Source organism: Ascaphus truei (assembly GCF_040206685.1).
Source record: "Ascaphus truei isolate aAscTru1 chromosome 12 unlocalized genomic scaffold, aAscTru1.hap1 SUPER_12_unloc_5, whole genome shotgun sequence".
In the NCBI taxonomy this organism is placed as follows: domain Eukaryota; kingdom Metazoa; phylum Chordata; class Amphibia; order Anura; family Ascaphidae; genus Ascaphus; species Ascaphus truei.
The window spans coordinates 123,766-145,035 of NW_027453841.1; the positions used below are offsets into that span (position 1 = coordinate 123,766).

The following is a 21,270-nucleotide window of genomic DNA, read 5'->3' on the forward strand; positions in this document are numbered from 1 at the left end:
TCTATAGTGAACACTTCTTTTGTTTTTTTAGACAAAAAGGTCTTCCTATTTACATGCATGTATTTACATACAGAACACTTTGTGCAGTTGAAGTTACCCATGGGTTTATTACCCAGCCAAATCTTTTTAGAGACTGGACATGTGATTAGTCCAATGTCACTAGGAGTTAAGACATTCTTTAGATTTGAAGCTTTTCTATAAATGAATCTAGGTTTTTTAGCCAGATGGTCACCCAACACTGGATCATTACTTAAAATAGACCAGTGTTTCGAAACCACCTTCTCGATTTGTTTGTGTACAGAACTATAGTTAGTCACAAATGCCACATCTACTGTTTGTGTGGTTGTAACCCTTGGTTTCTTTTCCTTTTGAGTCAACAGATTTTCACGGTCCATACACTGTACTCTTTGAGTTCTTTTGCTAAGTACTCAGAATTGTATCCTCTTTCAATAAACCGTCAAAACATTAAATCTGCTTGTTTCAAATAGGTGTTGTTGTCACTGCAATTTCTTTTCAACCTCATGAACTGGCCCCAAGGGATATTTCTAATCCAAGTGTCTTTATGATTACTGGATGCCATCAGTAGGTTATTTGTGTCAACCTCCTTAAGGAAGGTCTCAGTTTGCACCCTTCCTTCTTGATTAGATGTTAGTTTGAGGTCCAGATAATTAATGGTATTCATATCTGTTTGGTGTGTGAACTCCAAATTGAAGTCATTGTTATTAATAAATGACACAATGTTGTCTACTGATGCATTATCCCTGTCCCAAAAACCAGGACATCATCTATATAACGCCGCCAAACAATGATGTTATTGGCAAAGGGATTGTTGGCCCATATACATTGATCCTCCCAGTGTCCCACATACAGGTTTGCGAAACTACAGAACCCCTATAAGATCATATTGAACCCCCCAAAAAAATAAATCTGATTTTAATATAAAATGTTCTGTCTTTGAATTTAATATCATAGTACAAAGTGCATTTGTTCTTAATGCGAATCATTCTGTTTCACAAAAGATTCCATAAAGTTTACATTTGATTAATTTCTTAATTTTCTGTAAACTTCAGGAAGTTACAGTACAATTATTACAGTACATTAATGACCGTTTTTCAGTAAAATTCAAGCTAAGTTGTTTATTTCTTCAACAGGTTTAGAAAGCCCTGCTTATCTTTTGTGAATGATAACAATAAAACATTACAAATGCTTTTTCATAACAAATAGATATTTGTGCTGAAGTGTGATAAGCAGTTGAATTATAACATTGATTATTCCCATTATATGTAAACAATATAGTTTTAGCAGACTGTAAAGAATGTACACATCTCAATACATGCAGTACTTAGCACAGTCCTTAAGAAGAATTCAAATATTATCTGTAATTATAAAGTGGAAGAATTCCCTCACTCTCACACTAAAGTGCTCATTATCCTTTGTCACCTTAAGTTATTTCTGTAGGGGTAAGCCGTTTCTCCTCTATTTTATGTTGTGCAAAGTATTGCACACAAATGACCTCTTAGCACTATGTTGCAGCATAGAGATACTTATCAATAGAAGACAATGCATTTATTGAAATGGAGTTCTATATTAAATGTTTTACAGCTAGCAGCACCCTAAAATGTATAACTTGGATAATGTTTGAAGAATTCAGGGTGTTTTCTTCTTTGGTGTGCCACATATTCCAGTAAGTAAAGATTGCTTTGCCAAGCAGATACAAACAAAATGCAAAGTGCAGTGAAGTTTTTAATAACATGTTACCACTGAAAAAGTCAACGTAGTCAGCAGGATTCGAACCTGCGCGGGGAAACCCCAATGGATTTCTAGTCCTTCGCCTTAACCACTCGGCCATGACTACATAGCTGGTATTACTGACTACATAGCTGGTATTACTGAATACAGTCACACAGATGGCTCTTGAGCGGATATGGGTAACACTCACTAATGAATGATGACCAATATGAACTAAATAACCATGAGAACATTTTCATAAAGAGAAATACATGACTTGTTTGTACACATTGTTTAAACAACATTATCTTTGTAAAATGTTGCTTCTATTGGGTTTTTGAAAAATGACGAGAAATACTTTGTGTTAACCACATTCAATGTACAGTATGAAACAGATCTGAGGCAGAAAAAAAGAAAAGGGGTTAAAAGGAGTAATGGGAAAATGATCTAACTTGGATGTCAGAGATTAAAAGAGCAGAGTTGGAGGGCAATTGGGGCAAGAAGAAGATGGATCATTACAGGGACATGCTCCAGTGGCGTAATTGGTTAGCGCACGGTACTTATATGTCAGTATATGCTAAGCTATACCGAGGTTGTGAGTTCAAGCCTCACCTGAAGCAAACCCTTTTTTTGTTTCATCAACCAATAGCATTGTTTGAATGTATACAATGTTAAATAAAAGGCCTATGGATGTAAATTGTAAAATGTAATCTTTTACATTAAAAACAACATTTCCGCATTTTGCTATTTGGCTTACATTGGAGCGCATGTAAATCAGTCAAATTCAATAGGTGTCTCAATGTGGGCAAGAAGATATTGGTAATTGATGATGTATGATTTAAAAAAATAAAAAAATGAGAGCTGTCCAAGCAAATTGTTCCTTTTTTCAAACCAAAATACACCAGTGGAGCCAATGCTACCTATTATTTGGATCTAGAGGATACATATATTTCCAGATGTATATATCCTTTAAAGGCAATCTTTAATGAGCATCCTGTCTATCTGTACTAAGTAGGGATCAGCCTATCCCCCCTTCTTAACCCAACTATTCACCTCTCACATTCGTATCTTGCTCACCATATGTAAACCACTTCTCACCTCTCTCATAATCTGTTGTTATTACATTTCCTCCACCTACCCCCTGAGAATGATTAATAAACAAATCTAAACTCAATACAAAACCTCATTAAGAGTTAAAATTCACCCTAGCAAAGTCACATTCTGCCTTTCAATCAAGCCTGAAATATTTTTTCAAACACAATTTGCACCTGAATGGCGGTGGTGGAACAAAAGCTTTCTACGTTTTGTTTTTAAATCCAAACAAGTATAAATACCTCTTAAGAGTTAATCCTCACTGTAGCACAACCCCATGCTATTTCACCAGAGTCTTCAATTGAATAAATTCTCTTATTGCTATAGGCGAGTGGATCTTGTATGTGGTAGAAACCAAGAGTGCTGAAAGAAGTTTTGCATGTACGACCACCTTTTCTTTCAGTTTTACTTGCTTTATGCTTTATCAGAGTGGGCAATCATAAATGACAACATAGAAGAGGAATAAAGAATCTTCTTTTTTTGCCAATTACATAGCAAGCTAAAGGAAAACATGCTAAAACCACATTGAAGATTTGAGTAACACAGTTAAAGTAAATATGAAGGAACAAGGCTTGATGTTAATATTAAAGATATTTTAAATGCCTTAAGCATAGAATAAAATATTCCAACACATTTGAACTTTGCAACTCACTCAAAAAATCATGTCTTTTGATCAATTTTAAACAGAGGGTTCAGGGCTCTATGGATTTAAAGAATTTATTATATCAAATACACAACATTTCAACCATCAAAAAGTGGTCTTTCTCAAGTGAGAAAGACCACTTTTTGATGGTTGAAACGTTGTGTATTTGATTTAATAAATTCTTTAAATCCGTAGAGCCCTGAACCCTCTGGTTTTTTTTTGCTGACTTTGGAGTCTGTCATTCACAGGGACTCCCCTGGATCAAGAGCACCAGTAACAACAAGTATCAGTTAGAGTTTTCAGTTTTTGGTGTGCAGCATTTATCTTGTTTTTTTCTGCTTTTGATCAATTTTGACATACTAAGGGTGGAGGGATACCAACATTGATCTCTTGGGTATCTAGAGGGAACTATCAATATGCAGACTATGGCAAAAGTATCAACAAAATAAACATGTCCAAGAATTAGGTATTCAATATTGTTAATCTGCAAGACAAAAACATACAGAACCCCTATAAGATCATATTGAACCCCCCAAAAAATTAAATCTTATTTTAATATAAAATGTTCTGTCTCTGAATTTAATATCAAAGTACAAAGTACATTTGTTCTTAATGCGAATCATTCTGTTTCACAAAAGATTCCATAAAGTTTACATTTGATTAATTTCTTAATTTTCTGTAAACTTCAGGAAGTTACAGAACAATTATTACAGTATATTAATGACCATTTTTCAGTAAAATTCAAGCTAAGTTGTTTATTTCTTCAACAGGTTTATAAAGCCCTGCTTATCTTTGTGAATGATAACAATAAAACATTACAAATGCTTTTTCATAACAAAAAGCTATTTGTGCTGAAGTGTGATAAGCAGTTGAACTATAACATTGATTATTCCCATTATATTTAAACAATATAGTTTTGGCATACTGTAAATAATGTACACATCTTAATACATGCAGTACTTAGCACAGTCCTTAAGAACAATTCAAATATTATCTGTAATTATAAAGTGGAAGAATTCCCTCACTCTCACACTAAAGTGCTCATTATCCTTTGTCACCTTAAATTATTTCTGTAGGGGTAAGCCGTTTCTCCTCTATTTTATGTTGTGCAAAGTATTGCACACAAATGACCTCTTAGCACTATGTTGCAGCATAGAGATACTTATCAATAGAAGACAATGCATTTATTGAAATGGAGTTCTTTATTAAATGTTTTACAGCCAGCAGCACCCTAAAATGTATAACTTGGATAATGTTTGAAGAATTCAGAGTGTTTTCTTCTTTAGTGTGCCACATATTCCAGTAAGTGAAGATTGCTTTGCCAAGCAGATACAAACAAAATGCAAAGTGCAGTGAAGTTTTTAATAACACGTTACCACTGAAAAAGTCAACGTAGTCAGAAGGATTTGAACCTGCGCGGGGAAACCCCAATGGATTTCTAGTCCATCGCCTTAACCACTCGGCCATGACTACATAGCTGGTAGTACTGAATACAGTCACACAGATTGCTCTTGAGCGGATCTGGGTAACACTCACTAATGAATGATGACCAATATGAACTAAATAACCATGAGAACATTTTCATAAAGAGAAATACATGACTTGTTTGTACACATTGTTTAAACAACATTATCTTTGTAAAATGTTGCTTCTATTGGGTTTTTGAAAAATGACGAGAAATACTTTGTGTTAACCACATTCAATGTACAGTATGAAACAGATCTGAGGCAGAAAAAAAGAAAAGGGGTTAAAAGGAGTAATGGGAAAATGATCTAACTTGGATGTCAGAGATTAAAAGAGCAGAGTTGGAGGGCACTTGGGGCAAGAAGAAGATGGATCATTACAGGAACATGCTCCAGTGGCGTAATCGGTTAGCGCACGGTACTTATATGTCAGTATATGCTAAGCTATACCGAGGTTGTGAGTTCAAGCCTCACCTGAAGCAAACCCTTTTTTTGTTTCATCAACCAATAGCATTGTTTGAATGTATACAATGTTAAATAAAAGGCCTATGGATGTAAATTGTAAAATGTAATCTTTTACATTAAAAACAACATTTCCGCATTTTGCTATTTGGCTTACATTGGAGCGCATGTAAAGCAGTCAAATTCAATAGGTGTCTCAATGTGGGCAAGAAGATATTGGTAATTGATGATGTATGATTTAAAAAAATAAAAAAATGAGAGCTGTCCAAGCAAATTGTTCCTTTTTTCAAACCAAAATACACCAGTGGAGCCAATGCTACCCATTATTTGGATCTAGAGGATACATATATTTCCAGATGTACAGTATATATCCTAAAAAGGCAATCTTTAATGAGCATCCTGTCTATCTGTATTAAGTAGGGATCAGCCTATCCCCCCTTCTTAACCCAACTATTCACCTCTCACATTCGTATCTTGCGCACCATATGTAAACCACTACTCACCTCTCTCATAATCTGTTGTTATTACATTTCCTCCACCTACCCCCTGAGAATGATTAATAAACAAATCTAAACTCAATACAAAACCTCATTAAGAGTTAAAATTCACCCTAGCAAAGTCACATTCTGCCTTTCAATCAAGCCTGAAATATTTTTTCAAACACAATTTGCACCTGAATGGCGGTGGTGGAACAAAAGCTTTCTACGTTTTGTTTTTAAATCCAAACAAGTATAAATCCCTCTTAAGAGTTAATCCTCACTGTAGCACAACCCCATGCTATTTCACCAGAGTCTTCAATTGAATAAATTCTCTTATTGCTATAGGCGAGTGGATCTTGTATGTGGTAGAAACCAAGAGTGCTGAAAGAAGTTTTGCATGTACGACCACCTTTTCTTTCAGTTTTACTTGCTTTATGCTTTATGCTTTATCAGAGTGGGCAATCATAAATGACAACATAGAAGAGGAATAAAGAATCTTCTTTTTTTTGCCAATTACATAGCAAGCTAAAGGAAAACATGCTAAAACCACATTGAAGATTTGAGTAACACAGTTAAAGTAAATATGAAGGAACAAGGCTTGATGTTAATATTAAAGATATTTTAAATGCCTTAAGCATAGAATAAAATATTCCAACACATTTGAACTTTGCAACTCACTCAAAAAATCATGTCTTTTGATCAATTTTAAACAGAGGGTTCAGGGCTCTACGGATTTAAAGAATTTATTATATCAAATACACAACGTTTCAACCATCAAAAAGTGGTCTTTCTCAAGTGAGAAAGACCACTTTTTGATGGTTGAAACGTTGTGTATTTGATTTAATAAATTATTTAAATCCGTAGAGCCCTGAACCCTCTGTTTTTTTTTTGCTGACTTTGGAGTCTGTCATTCACAGGGACTCCCCTGGATCAAGAGCACCAGTAACAACAAGTATCAGTTAGAGTTTTCAGTTTTTGGTGTGCAGCATTTATCTTGTTTTTTTCTGCTTTTGATCAATTTTGACATACAAAGGTTGGAGGGATACCAACATTGATCTCTTGGGTATCTAGAGGGAACTATCAATATGCAGACTATGGCAAAAGTATCAACAAAATAAACATGTCCAAGAATTAGGTATTCAATATTGTTAATCTGCAAGACAAAAACATACAGAACCCCTATAAGATCATATTGAACCCCCCAAAAAATTAAATCTGATTTTAATATAAAATGTTCTGTCTCTGAATTTAATATCAAAGTACAAAGTACATTTGTTCTTAATGCGAATCATTCTGTTTCACAAAAGATTCCATAAAGTTTACATTTGATTAATTTCTTAATTTTCTGTAAACTTCAGGAAGTTACAGAACAATTATTACAGTATATTAATGACCATTTTTCAGTAAAATTCAAGCTAAGTTGTTTATTTCTTCAACAGGTTTATAAAGCCCTGCTTATCTTTGTGAATGATAACAATAAAACATTACAAATGCTTTTTCATAACAAAAAGCTATTTGTGCTGAAGTGTGATAAGCAGTTGAACTATAACATTGATTATTCCCATTATATTTAAACAATATAGTTTTGGCATACTGTAAATAATGTACACATCTTAATACATGCAGTACTTAGCACAGTCCTTAAGAACAATTCAAATATTATCTGTAATTATAAAGTGGAAGAATTCCCTCACTCTCACACTAAAGTGCTCATTATCCTTTGTCACCTTAAATTATTTCTGTAGGGGTAAGCCGTTTCTCCTCTATTTTATGTTGTGCAAAGTATTGCACACAAATGACCTCTTAGCACTATGTTGCAGCATAGAGATACTTATCAATAGAAGACAATGCATTTATTGAAATGGAGTTCTTTATTAAATGTTTTACAGCCAGCAGCACCCTAAAATGTATAACTTGGATAATGTTTGAAGAATTCAGAGTGTTTTCTTCTTTAGTGTGCCACATATTCCAGTAAGTGAAGATTGCTTTGCCAAGCAGATACAAACAAAATGCAAAGTGCAGTGAAGTTTTTAATAACACGTTACCACTGAAAAAGTCAACGTAGTCAGAAGGATTTGAACCTGCGCGGGGAAACCCCAATGGATTTCTAGTCCATCGCCTTAACCACTCGGCCATGACTACATAGCTGGTAGTACTGAATACAGTCACACAGATTGCTCTTGAGCGGATCTGGGTAACACTCACTAATGAATGATGACCAATATGAACTAAATAACCATGAGAACATTTTCATAAAGAGAAATACATGACTTGTTTGTACACATTGTTTAAACAACATTATCTTTGTAAAATGTTGCTTCTATTGGGTTTTTGAAAAATGACGAGAAATACTTTGTGTTAACCACATTCAATGTACAGTATGAAACAGATCTGAGGCAGAAAAAAAGAAAAGGGGTTAAAAGGAGTAATGGGAAAATGATCTAACTTGGATGTCAGAGATTAAAAGAGCAGAGTTGGAGGGCAATTGGGGCAAGAAGAAGATGGATCATTACAGGAACATGCTCCAGTGGCGTAATCGGTTAGCGCACGGTACTTATATGTCAGTATATGCTAAGCTATACCGAGGTTGTGAGTTCAAGCCTCACCTGAAGCAAACCCTTTTTTTGTTTCATCAACCAATAGCATTGTTTGAATGTATACAATGTTAAATAAAAGGCCTATGGATGTAAATTGTAAAATGTAATCTTTTACATTAAAAACAACATTTCCGCATTTTGCTATTTGGCTTACATTGGAGCGCATGTACAGCAGTCAAATTCAATAGGTGTCTCAATGTGGGCAAGAAGATATTGGTAATTGATGATGTATGATTTAAAAAAATAAAAAAATGAGAGCTGTCCAAGCAAATTGTTCCTTTTTTCAAACCAAAATACACCAGTGGAGCCAATGCTACCCATTATTTGGATCTAGAGGATACATATATTTCCAGATGTACAGTATATATCCTAAAAAGGCAATCTTTAATGAGCATCCTGTCTATCTGTATTAAGTAGGGATCAGCCTATCCCCCCTTCTTAACCCAACTATTCACCTCTCACATTCGTATCTTGCGCACCATATGTAAACCACTACTCACCTCTCTCATAATCTGTTGTTATTACATTTCCTCCACCTACCCCCTGAGAATGATTAATAAACAAATCTAAACTCAATACAAAACCTCATTAAGAGTTAAATTCACCCTAGCAAAGTCACATTCTGCCTTTCAATCAAGCCTGAAATATTTTTTCAAACACAATTTGCACCTGAATGGCGGTGGTGGAACAAAAGCTTTCTACGTTTTGTTTTTAAATCCAAACAAGTATAAATCCCTCTTAAGAGTTAATCCTCACTGTAGCACAACCCCATGCTATTTCACCAGAGTCTTCAATTGAATAAATTCTCTTATTGCTATAGGCGAGTGGATCTTGTATGTGGTAGAAACCAAGAGTGCTGAAAGAAGTTTTGCATGTACGACCACCTTTTCTTTCAGTTTTACTTGCTTTATGCTTTATGCTTTATCAGAGTGGGCAATCATAAATGACAACATAGAAGAGGAATAAAGAATCTTCTTTTTTTTGCCAATTACATAGCAAGCTAAAGGAAAACATGCTAAAACCACATTGAAGATTTGAGTAACACAGTTAAAGTAAATATGAAGGAACAAGGCTTGATGTTAATATTAAAGATATTTTAAATGCCTTAAGCATAGAATAAAATATTCCAACACATTTGAACTTTGCAACTCACTCAAAAAATCATGTCTTTTGATCAATTTTAAACAAAGGGTTCAGGGCTCTACGGATTTAAAGAATTTATTATATCAAATACACAACGTTTCAACCATCAAAAAGTGGTCTTTCTCAAGTGAGAAAGACCACTTTTTGATGGTTGAAACGTTGTGTATTTGATTTAATAAATTATTTAAATCCGTAGAGCCCTGAACCCTCTGTTTTTTTTTTGCTGACTTTGGAGTCTGTCATTCACAGGGACTCCCCTGGATCAAGAGCACCAGTAACAACAAGTATCAGTTAGAGTTTTCAGTTTTTGGTGTGCAGCATTTATCTTGTTTTTTTCTGCTTTTGATCAATTTTGACATACAAAGGTTGGAGGGATACCAACATTGATCTCTTGGGTATCTAGAGGGAACTATCAATATGCAGACTATGGCAAAAGTATCAACAAAATAAACATGTCCAAGAATTAGGTATTCAATATTGTTAATCTGCAAGACAAAAACATACAGAACCCCTATAAGATCATATTGAACCCCCCAAAAAATTAAATCTGATTTTAATATAAAATGTTCTGTCTCTGAATTTAATATCAAAGTACAAAGTACATTTGTTCTTAATGCGAATCATTCTGTTTCACAAAAGATTCCATAAAGTTTACATTTGATTAATTTCTTAATTTTCTGTAAACTTCAGGAAGTTACAGTACAATTATTACAGTATATTAATGACAATTTTTCAGTAAAATTCAAGCTAAGTTGTTTATTTCTTCAACAGGTTTATAAAGCCCTGCTTATCTTTGTGAATGATAACAATAAAACATTACAAATGCTTTTTCATAACAAAAAGCTATTTGTGCTGAAGTGTGATAAGCAGTTGAACTATAACATTGATTATTCCCATTATATTTAAACAATATAGTTTTGGCATACTGTAAATAATGTACACATCTTAATACATGCAGTATTTAGCACAGTCCTTAAGAACAATTCAAATATTATCTGTAATTATAAAGTGGAAGAATTCCCTCACTCTCACACTAAAGTGCTCATTATCCTTTGTCACCTTAAATTATTTCTGTAGGGGTAAGCCGTTTCTCCTCTATTTTATGTTGTGCAAAGTATTGCACACAAATGACCTCTTAGCACTATGTTGCAGCATAGAGATAATTATCAATAGAAGACAATGCATTTATTGAAATGGAGTTCTTTATTAAATGTTTTACAGCCAGCAGCACCCTAAAATGTATAACTTGGATAATGTTTGAAGAATTCAGAGTGTTTTCTTCTTTAGTGTGCCACATATTCCAGTAAGTAAAGATTGCTTTGCCAAGCAGATACAAACAAAATGCAAAGTGCAGTGAAGTTTTTAATAACACGTTACCACAGAAAAAGTCAACGTAGTCAGCAGGATTTGAACCTGCGAGGGGATACCCCAATGGATTTCTAGTCCATCGCCTTAACCACTCGGCCATGACTACATAGCTGGTAGTATATAGTCACACAGATGGCTCTTGAGCGGATATGGGTAACACTCACTAATGAATGATGACCAATATGAACTAAATAACCATGAGAACATTTTCATAAAGAGAAATACATGACTTGTTTGTACACATTGTTTAAACAACATTATCTTTGTAAAATGTTGCTTCTATTGGGTTTTTGAAAAATGACGAGAAATACTTTTTGTTAACCACATTCAATGTACAGTATGAAACAAATCTGAGGCAGAAAAAAAGAAAAGGGGTTAAAAGGAGTAATGGGAAAATGATCTAACTTGGATGTCAGAGATTAAAAGAGCAGAGTTGGAGGGCAATTGGGGCAAGAAGAAGATGGATTATTACAGTAACATGCTCCAGTGGCGTAATCGGTTAGCGCACGGTATTTATATGTCAGTATATGCTAAGCTATGCCGAGGTTGTGAGTTCAAGCCTCACCTGAAGCAAACCCTTTTTTTGTTTCATCAACCAATAGCATTGTTTGAATGTATACAATGTTAAATAAAAGGCCTATGGATGTAAATTGTAAAATGTAATCTTTTACATTAAAAACAACATTTCCGCATTTTGCTATTTGGCTTACATTGGAGCGCATGTAAAGCAGTCAAATTCAATAGGTGTCTCAATGTGGGCAAGAAGATATTGGTAATTGATGATGTATGATTTAAAAAAATAAAAAAATGAGAGCTGTCCAAGCAAATTCTTCCCTTTTCCAAACCAAAATACACCAGTGGAGCCAATGCTACCCATTATTTGGGTCTAGAGAATACATATATTTCCAGATGTATATATCCTAAAAAGGCAATCTTTAATGAGCATCCTGTCTATCTGTACTAAGTAGGGTTCAGCCTATCCCCCCTTCTTAACCCAACTATTCACCTCTCACATTCGTATCTTGCTCACCATATGTAAACCACTTCTCACCTATCTCATAATCTGTTGTTATTACATTTCCTCCACCTACCCCCTGAGAATGATTAATAAACAAATCTAAACTCAATACAAAACCTCATTAAGAGTTAAATTCACCCTAGCAAAGTCACATTCTGCCTTTCAATCAAGCCTGAAATATTTTTTCAAACACAATTTGCACCTGAATGGCGGTGGTGGAACAAAAGCTTTCTACGTTTTGTTTTTAAATCCAAACAAGTATAAATCCCTCTTAAGAGTTAATCCTCACTGTAGCACAACCCCATGCTATTTCACCAGAGTCTTCAATTGAATAAATTCTCTTATTGCTATAGGCGAGTGGATCTTGTATGTGGTAGAAACCAAGAGTGCTGAAAGAAGTTTTGCATGTACGACCACCTTTTCTTTCAGTTTTACTTGCTTTATGCTTTATGCTTTATCAGAGTGGGCAATCATAAATGACAACATAGAAGAGGAATAAAGAATCTTCTTTTTTTTGCCAATTACATAGCAAGCTAAAGGAAAACATGCTAAAACCACATTGAAGATTTGAGTAACACAGTTAAAGTAAATATGAAGGAACAAGGCTTGATGTTAATATTAAAGATATTTTAAATGCCTTAAGCATAGAATAAAATATTCCAACACATTTGAACTTTGCAACTCACTCAAAAAATCATGTCTTTTGATCAATTTTAAACAAAGGGTTCAGGGCTCTACGGATTTAAAGAATTTATTATATCAAATACACAACGTTTCAACCATCAAAAAGTGGTCTTTCTCAAGTGAGAAAGACCACTTTTTGATGGTTGAAACGTTGTGTATTTGATTTAATAAATTCTTTAAATCCGTAGAGCCCTGAACCCTCAGGATTTTTTGCTGACTTTGGAGTCTGTCATTCACAGGGACTCCCCTGGATCAAGAGCACCAGTAACAACAAGTATCAGTTACAGTTTTCAGTTTTTGGTGTGCAGCATTTATCTTGTTTTTTTCTGCTTTTGATCAATTTTGACATACAAAGGTTGGAGGGATACCAACATTGATCTCTTGGGTATCTAGAGGGAACTATCAATATGCAGACTATGGCAAAAGTATCAACAAAATAAACATGTCCAAGAATTAGGTATTCAATTTTGTTAATCTGCAAGACAAAAACATACAGAACCCTAAAAGATCATATTGAACCCCCCAAAAAATTAAATCTGATTTTAATATAAAATGTTCTGTCTCTGAATTTAATATCAAAGTACAAAGTACATTTGTTCTTAATGCGAATCATTCTGTTTCACAAAAGATTCCATAAAGTTTACATTTGATTAATTTCTTAATTTTCTGTAAACTTCAGGAAGTTACAGTACAATTATTACAGTACATTAATGACCATTTTTCAGTAAAATTCAAGCTAAGTTGTTTATTTCTTCAACAGGTTTAGAAAGCCCTGCTTATCTTTTGTGAATGATAACAATAAAACATTACAAATGCTTTTTCATAACAAAAAGCTATTTGTGCTGAAGTGTGATAAGCAGTTGAACTATAACATTGATTATTCCCATTATATTTAAACAATATAGTTTTGGCAGACTGTAAAGAATGTACACATCTCAATACATGCAGTACTTAGCACAGTCCTTAAGAAGAATTCAAATATTATCTGTAATTATAAAGTGGAAGAATTACCTCACTCTCACACTAAAGTGCTCATTATCCTTTGTCACCTTAAGTTATTTCTGTAGGGGTAAGCCGTTTCTCCTCTATTTTATGTTGTGCAAAGTATTGCACACAAATGACCTCTTAGCACTATGTTGCAGCATAGAGATACTTATCAATAGAAGACAATGCATTTATTGAAATGGAGTTCTTTATTAAATGTTTTACAGCCAGCAGCACCCTAAAATGTATAACTTGGAAAATGTTTGAAGAATTCAGAGTGTTTTCTTCTTTAGTGTGCCACATATTCCAGTAAGTAAAGATTGCTTTGCCAAGCAGATACAAACAAAATGCAAAGTGCAGTGAAGTTTTTAATAACACGTTAACACTGAAAAAGTCAACGTAGTCAGCAGGATTTGAACCTGCGCGGGGAAACCCCAATGGATTTCTAGTCCATCGCCTTAACCACTCGGCCATGACTACATAGCTGGTAGTACTCAATACAGTCACACAGATGGCTCTTGAGCGGATCTGGGTAACACTCACTAATGAATGATGACCAATATGAACTAAATAACCATGAGAACATTTTCATAAAGAGAAATACATGACTTGTTTGTACACATTGTTTAAACAACATTATCTTTGTAAAATGTTGCTTCTATTGTGTTTTTGAAAAATGACGAGAAATACTTTTTGTTAACCACATTCAATGTACAGTATGAAACAGATCTGAGGCAGAAAAAAAGAAAAGGGGTTAAAAGGAGTAATGGGAACATGATCTAACTTGGATGTCAGAGATTAAAAGAGCAGAGTTGGAGGGCAATTGGGGCAAGAAGCATATGGATCATTACAGGAACATGCTCCAGTGGTGTAATCGGTTAGCGCACAGTACTTATATGTCAGTATATGCTAAGCTATGCCGAGGTTGTGAGTTCAAGCCTCACCTGAAGCAAACCCTTTTTTTGTTTCATCAACCAATAGCATTGTTTGAATGTATACAGTGTTAAATAAAAGGCCTATGGATGTAAATTGTAAAATGTAATCTTTTACATTAAAAACAACATTTCCGCATTTTGCTATTTGGCTTACATTGGAGCGCATGTAAAGCAGTCAAATTCAATAGGTGTCTCAATGTGGGCAAGAAGATATTGGTAATTGATGATGTATGATTTAAAAAAATAAAAAAATGAGAGCTGTCCAAGCAAATTCTTCCTTTTTTCAAACCAAAATACACCAGTGGAGCCAATGCTACCCATTATTTGGGTCTAGAGGATACATATATTTCCAGATGTATATATCCTAAAAAGGCAATCTTTAATGAGCATCCTGTCTACCTGTACTAAGTAGGGGTCAGCCTATCCCCCCTTCTTAACCCAACTATTCACCTCTCACATTCGTATCTTGCTCACCATATGTAAACCACTTCTCACCTCTCTCATAATCTGTTGTTATTACATTTCCTCCACCTACCCCCTGAGAATGATTAATAAACAAATCTAAACTCAATACAAAACCTCATTAAGAGTTAAAATTCACCCTAGCAAAGTCACATTCTACCTTTCAATCAAGCCTGAAATATTTTTTCAAACACAATTTGCACCTGAATGGCGGTGGTGGAACAAAAGCTTTCTACGTTTTGTTTTTAAATCCAAACAAGTATAAATCCCTCTTAAGAGTTAATCCTCACTGTAGCACAACCCCATGCTATTTCACCAGAGTCTTCAATTGAATAAATTCTCTTATTGCTATAGGCGAGTGGATCTTGTATGTGGTAGAAACCAAGAGTGCTGAAAGAAGTTTTGCATGTACGACCACCTTTTCTTTCAGTTTTACTTGCTTTATGCTTTATGCTTTATGCTTTATCAGAGTGGGCAATCATAAATGACAACATAAAAGAGGAATAAAGAATATTCTTTTTTTTGCCAATTACATAGCAAGCTAAAGGAAAACATGCTAAAACCACATTGAAGATTTGAGTAACACAGTTAAAGTAAATATGAAGGAACAAGGCTTGATGTTAATATTAAAGATATTTTAAATGCCTTAAGCATAGAATAAAATATTCCAACACATTTGAACTTTGCAACTCACTCAAAAAATCATGTCTTTTGATCAATTTTAAACAGAGGGTTCAGGGCTCTACGGATTTAAAGAATTTATTATATCAAATACACAACGTTTCAACCATCAAAAAGTGGTCTTTCTCAAGTGAGAAAGACCACTTTTTGATGGTTGAAACGTTGTGTATTTGATTTAATAAATTCTTTAAATCCGTAGAGCCCTGAACTCTCAGGATTTTTTGCTGACTTTGGAGTCTGTCATTCACAGGGACTCCCCTGGATCAAGAGCACCAGTAACAACAAGTATCAGTAAGAGTTTTCAGTTTTTGGTGTGCAGCATTTATCTTGTTTTTTTCTGCTTTTGATCAATTTTGACATACAAAGGTTGGAGGGATACCAACATTGATCTCTTGGGTATCTAGAGGGAACTATCAATATGCAGACTATGGCAAAAGTATCAACAAAATAAACATGTCCAAGAATTAGGTATTCAATATTGTTAATCTGCAAGACAAAAACATACAGAACCCCTAAAAGATCATATTGAACCCCCCAAAAAAATAAATCTGATTTTAATATAAAATGTTCTGTCTCTGAATTTAATATCAAAGTACAAAGTACATTTGTTCTTAATGAGAATCATTCTGTTTCACAAATTATTCCATAAAGTTTACATTTGATTAATTTCTTAATTTTCTGTAAACTTCAGGAAGTTACAGTACAATTATTACAGTACAATAATGACCATTTTTCAGTAAAATTCAAGCTAAGTTGTTTATTTCTTCAACAGGTTTAGAAAGCCCTGCTTATCTTTTGTGAATGATAACAATAAAACATTACAAATGCTTTTTCATAACAAAAAGCTATTTGTGCTGAAGTGTAATAAGCAGTTGAACTATAACATTGATTATTCCCATTATATTTAAACAATATAGTTTTGGCAGACTGTAAAGAATGTACACATCTCAATACATGCAGTACTTAGCACAGTCCTTAAGAAGAATTCAAATATTATCTGTAATTATAAAGTGGAAGAAATTCCCTCACTCTCACACTAAAGTGCTCATTATCCTTTGTCACCTTAAGTTATTTCTGTAAGGGTAAGCCGTTTCTCCTCTATTTTATGTTGTGCAAAGTATTGCACACAAATGACCTCTTAGCACTATGTTGCAGCATAGAGATACTTATCAATAGAAGACAATGCATTTATTGAAATGGAGTTCTTTATTAAATATTTTACAGCCAGCAGCACCCTAAAATGTATAACTTGGAAAATGTTTGAAGAATTCAGAGTGTTTTCTTCTTTAGTGTGCCACGTAAGTAAAGATTGCTTTGCCAAGCAGATACAAACAAAATGCAAAGTGCAATGAAGTTTTTAATAACACGTTACCACTGAAAAAGTCAACGTAGTCAGCAGGATTTGCACCTGCGCGGGGAAACCCCAATGGATTTCAAGTCCATCGCCTTAACCACTCGGCCATGACTACATAGCTGGTAGTACTGAATACAGTCACACAGATAGCTCTTGAGCGGATATGGGTAACACTCACTAATGAATGATGACCAATATGAACTAAATAACCATGAGAACATTTTCATAAAGAGAAATACATGACTTGTTTGTACACATTGTTTAAACAACATTATCTTTGTAAAATGTTGCTTCTATTGGGTTTTTGAAAAATGACGAGAAATACTTTTTGTTAACCACATTCAATGTACAGTATGAAACAGATCTGAGGCAGAAAAAAAGAAAAGGGTTAAAAGGAGTAATGGGAAAATTATCTAACTTGGATGTAAGAGATTAAAAGAGCAGAGTTGGAGGGCAATTGGGGCAAGAAGCAGATGGATCATTACAGGAACATGCTCCAGTGGCGTAATCGGTTAGCGCACAGTACTTATATGTCAGTATATGCTAAGCTATGCCGAGGTTGTGAGTTCAAGCCTCACCTGAAGCAAACCCTTTTTTTGTTTCATCAACCAATAGCATTGTTTGAATGTATACAATATTAAATAAAAGGCCTATGGATGTAAATTGTAAAATTTAATCTTTTACATTAAAAACAACATTTCCACATTTTGCTATTTGGCTTACATTGGAGCGCATGTAAAGCAATCAAATTCAATAGGTGTCTCAATGTGGGCAAGAAGATATTGGTAATTGATGATGTATGATTTAAAAAAATAAAAAAATGAGAGCTGTCCAAGCAAATTCTTCCTTTTTTCAAACCAAAATACACCAGTGGAGCCAATGCTACCCATTATTTGGGTCTAGAGGATACATATATTTCCAGATGTATATATCCTAAAAAGGCAATCTTTAATGAGCATCCTGTCTATCTGTACTAAGTAGGGGTCAGCCTATCCCCCCTACATAACCCAACTATTCACCTCTCAAATTCGTATCTTGCTCACCATATGTAAACCACTTCTCACCTCTCTCATAATCTGTTGTTATTACATTTCCTCCACCTACCCCCTGAGAATGATTAATAAACAAATCTAAACTCAATACAAAACCTCATTAAGAGTTAAAATTCACCCTAGCAAAGTCACATTCTACCTTTAAATCAAGCCTGAAATATTTTTTCAAACACAATTTGCACCTGAATGGCGGTGGTGGAACAAAAGCTTTCTATGTTTTGTTTTTAAATCCAAACAAGTATAAATCCCTCTTAAGAGTTAATCCTCACTGTAGCACAACCCCATGCTATTTCACCAGAGTCTTCAATTGAATAAATTCTCTTATTGCTATAGGCGAGTGGATCTTGTATGTGGTAGAAACCAAGAGTGCTGAAAGAAGTTTTGCATGTACGACCACCTTTTCTTTCAGTTTTACTTGCTTTATGCTTTATGCTTTATGCTTTATCAGAGTGGGCAATCATAAATGACAACATAAAAGAGGAATAAAGAATATTCTTTTTTTTGCCAATTACATAGCAAGCTAAAGGAAAACATGCTAAAACCACATTGAAGATTTGAGTAACACAGTTAAAGTAAATATGAAGGAACAAGGCTTGATGTTAATATTAAAGATATTTTAAATGCCTTAAGCATAGAATAAAATATTCCAACACATTTGAACTTTGCAACTCACTCAAAAAATCATGTCTTTTGATCAATTTTAAACAGAGGGTTCAGGGCTCTACGGATTTAAAGAATTTATTATATCAAATACACAACGTTTCAACCATCAAAAAGTGGTCTTTCTCAAGTGAGAAAGACCACTTTTTGATGGTTGAAACGTTGTGTATTTGATTTAATAAATTCTTTAAATCCGTAGAGCCCTGAACCCTCAGGATTTTTTGCCTACATTGGAGTCTGTCATTCACAGGGACTCCCCTGGATCAAGAGCACCAGTAACAACAAGTATCAGTTACAGTTTTCAGTTTTTGGTGTGCAGCATTTATCTTGTTTTTTTCTGCTTTTGATCAATTTTGACGTACAAAGGTTGGAGGGATACCAACATTGATCTCTTGGGTATCTAGAGGGAACTATCAATATGCAGACTATGGCAAAAGTATCAACAAAATAAACATGTCCAAGAATTAGGTATTCAATATTGTTAATCTGCAAGACAAAAACATACAGAACCCCTAAAAGATCATATTGAACCCCCCCAAAAAATAAATCTGATTTTAATATAAAATGTTCTGTCTCTGAATTTAATATCAAAGTACAAAGTACATTTGTTCTTAATGCGAATCATTCTGTTTCACAAATTATTCCATAAAGTTTACATTTGATTAATTTCTTAATTTTCTGTAAACTTCAGGAAGTTACAGTACAATTATTACAGTACAATAATGACCATTTTTCAGTAAAATTCAAGCTAAGTTGTTTATTTCTTCAACAGGTTTAGAAAGCCCTGCTTATCTTTTGTGAATGATAACAATAAAACATTACAAATGCTTTTTCATAACAAAAAGCTATTTGTGCTGAAGTGTGATAAGCAGTTGAACTATAACATTGATTATTCCCATTATATTTAAACAATATAGTTTTGGCAGACTGTAAAGAATGTACACATCTCAATACATGCAGTACTTAGCACAGTCCTTAAGAAGAATTCAAATATTATCTGTAATTATAAAGTGGAAGAATTCCCTCACTCTCACACTAAAGTGCTCATTATCCTTTGTCACCTTAAGTTATTTCTGTAGGGGTAAGCCGTTTCTCCTCTATTTTATGTTGTGCAAAGTATTGCACCCAAATGACCTCTTAGCACTATGTTGCAGCATAGAGATACTTATCAATAGAAGACAATGCATTTATTGAAATGGAGTTCTTTATTAAATGTTTTACAGCCAGCAGCACCCTAAAATGTATAACTTGGAAAATGTTTGAAGAATTCAGAGTGTTTTCTTCTTTAGTGTGCCACATATTCCAGTAAGTAAAGATTGCTTTGCCAAGCAGATACAAACAAAATGCAAAGTGCAGTGAAGTTTTTAATAACACGTTACCACTGAAAAAGTCAACGTAGTCAGCAGGATTTGAACCTGCGCGGGGAAACCCCAAAGGATTTCTAGTCCATCACCTTAACCACTCGGCCATGACTACATAGCTGGTAGTACTGAATACAGTCACACAGATGGCTCTTGAGCGGATCTGGGTAACACTCACTAATGAATGATGACCAATATGAACTAAATAACCATGAGAACATTTTCATAAAGAGAAATACATGACTTGTTTGTACACATTGTTTAAACAACATTATCTTTGTAAAATGTTGCTTCTATTGGGTTTTTGAAAAATGACGAGAAATACTTTTTGTTAACCACATTCAATGTACAGTATGAAACAGATCTGAGGCAGAAAAAAAGAAAAGGGGTTAAAAGGAGTAATGGGAAAATGATCTAACTTGGATGTCAGAGATTAAAAGAGCAGAGTTGGAGGGCAATTGGGGCAAGAAGAAGATGGATCATTACAGGAACATGCTACAGTGGCGTAATCGGTTAGCGCACGGTACTTATATGTCAGTATATGCTAAGCTATGCCGAGGTTGTGAGTTCAAGCCTCACCTGAAGCAAACCCTTTTTTTGTTTCATCAACCAATAGCATTGTTTGAATGTATACAATGTTAAATAAAAGGCCTATGGATGTAAATTGTAAAATGTAATCTTTTACATTAAAAACAACATTTCCGCATTTTGCTATTTGGCTTACATTGGAGCGCATGTAAAGCAGTCAAATTCAATAGGTGTCTCAATGTGGGCAAGAAGATATTGGTAATTGATGATGTATGATTTAAAAAAATAAAAAAATGAGAGCTGTCCAAGCAAATTCTTCCTTTTTTCAAACCAAAATACACCAGTGGAGCCAATGCTACCCATTATTTGGGTCTAGAGGATACATATATTTCCAGATGTATATATCCTAAAAAGGCAATCTTTAATGAGCATCCTGTCTATCTGTACTAAGTAGGGGTCAGCCTATCCCCCCTTCTTAACCCAACTATTCACCTCTCACATTCGTATCTTGCTCACCATATGTAAACCACTTCTCACCTCTCTCATAATCTGTTGTTATTACATTTCCTCCACCTA

The 21,270-nt window shown here is 34.2% G+C and overlaps 12 non-coding genes across 12 annotated transcripts; 5 read left to right on the forward strand and 7 right to left on the reverse strand.

The window, feature by feature from the left end:
• Positions 1-1,773: 1,773 nt before the first annotated feature.
• Positions 1,774-1,855, reverse strand: TRNAS-AGA (transfer RNA serine (anticodon AGA)). The gene has a single exon. It is a non-coding gene; the product is annotated as a tRNA-Ser (tRNA).
• A 400-nt stretch (positions 1,856-2,255) lies between these two features.
• TRNAI-UAU (transfer RNA isoleucine (anticodon UAU)) lies at positions 2,256-2,348 on the forward strand. The gene is given in 2 exon segments: positions 2,256-2,293; positions 2,313-2,348. It is a non-coding gene; the product is annotated as a tRNA-Ile (tRNA).
• A 2,506-nt stretch (positions 2,349-4,854) lies between these two features.
• Positions 4,855-4,936, reverse strand: TRNAS-AGA (transfer RNA serine (anticodon AGA)). Its single transcript has one exon. It is a non-coding gene; the product is annotated as a tRNA-Ser (tRNA).
• Positions 4,937-5,315: 379 nt separating this feature from the next.
• On the forward strand, positions 5,316-5,408 carry TRNAI-UAU (transfer RNA isoleucine (anticodon UAU)). The gene is given in 2 exon segments: positions 5,316-5,353; positions 5,373-5,408. It is a non-coding gene; the product is annotated as a tRNA-Ile (tRNA).
• Positions 5,409-7,927: 2,519 nt separating this feature from the next.
• On the reverse strand, positions 7,928-8,009 carry TRNAS-AGA (transfer RNA serine (anticodon AGA)). Its single transcript has one exon. It is a non-coding gene; the product is annotated as a tRNA-Ser (tRNA).
• Positions 8,010-8,388: 379 nt separating this feature from the next.
• Positions 8,389-8,481, forward strand: TRNAI-UAU (transfer RNA isoleucine (anticodon UAU)). Its single transcript is given in 2 exon segments — positions 8,389-8,426; positions 8,446-8,481. It is a non-coding gene; the product is annotated as a tRNA-Ile (tRNA).
• Positions 8,482-10,999: 2,518 nt separating this feature from the next.
• Positions 11,000-11,081, reverse strand: TRNAS-AGA (transfer RNA serine (anticodon AGA)). The gene has a single exon. It is a non-coding gene; the product is annotated as a tRNA-Ser (tRNA).
• A 374-nt stretch (positions 11,082-11,455) lies between these two features.
• TRNAI-UAU (transfer RNA isoleucine (anticodon UAU)) lies at positions 11,456-11,548 on the forward strand. Its single transcript is given in 2 exon segments — positions 11,456-11,493; positions 11,513-11,548. It is a non-coding gene; the product is annotated as a tRNA-Ile (tRNA).
• A 2,511-nt stretch (positions 11,549-14,059) lies between these two features.
• On the reverse strand, positions 14,060-14,141 carry TRNAS-AGA (transfer RNA serine (anticodon AGA)). The gene has a single exon. It is a non-coding gene; the product is annotated as a tRNA-Ser (tRNA).
• A 2,985-nt stretch (positions 14,142-17,126) lies between these two features.
• On the reverse strand, positions 17,127-17,208 carry TRNAS-UGA (transfer RNA serine (anticodon UGA)). Its single transcript has one exon. It is a non-coding gene; the product is annotated as a tRNA-Ser (tRNA).
• Positions 17,209-20,199: 2,991 nt separating this feature from the next.
• TRNAS-AGA (transfer RNA serine (anticodon AGA)) lies at positions 20,200-20,281 on the reverse strand. The gene has a single exon. It is a non-coding gene; the product is annotated as a tRNA-Ser (tRNA).
• A 379-nt stretch (positions 20,282-20,660) lies between these two features.
• On the forward strand, positions 20,661-20,753 carry TRNAI-UAU (transfer RNA isoleucine (anticodon UAU)). Its single transcript is given in 2 exon segments — positions 20,661-20,698; positions 20,718-20,753. It is a non-coding gene; the product is annotated as a tRNA-Ile (tRNA).
• The last annotated feature ends 517 nt before the right edge of the window (positions 20,754-21,270 follow it).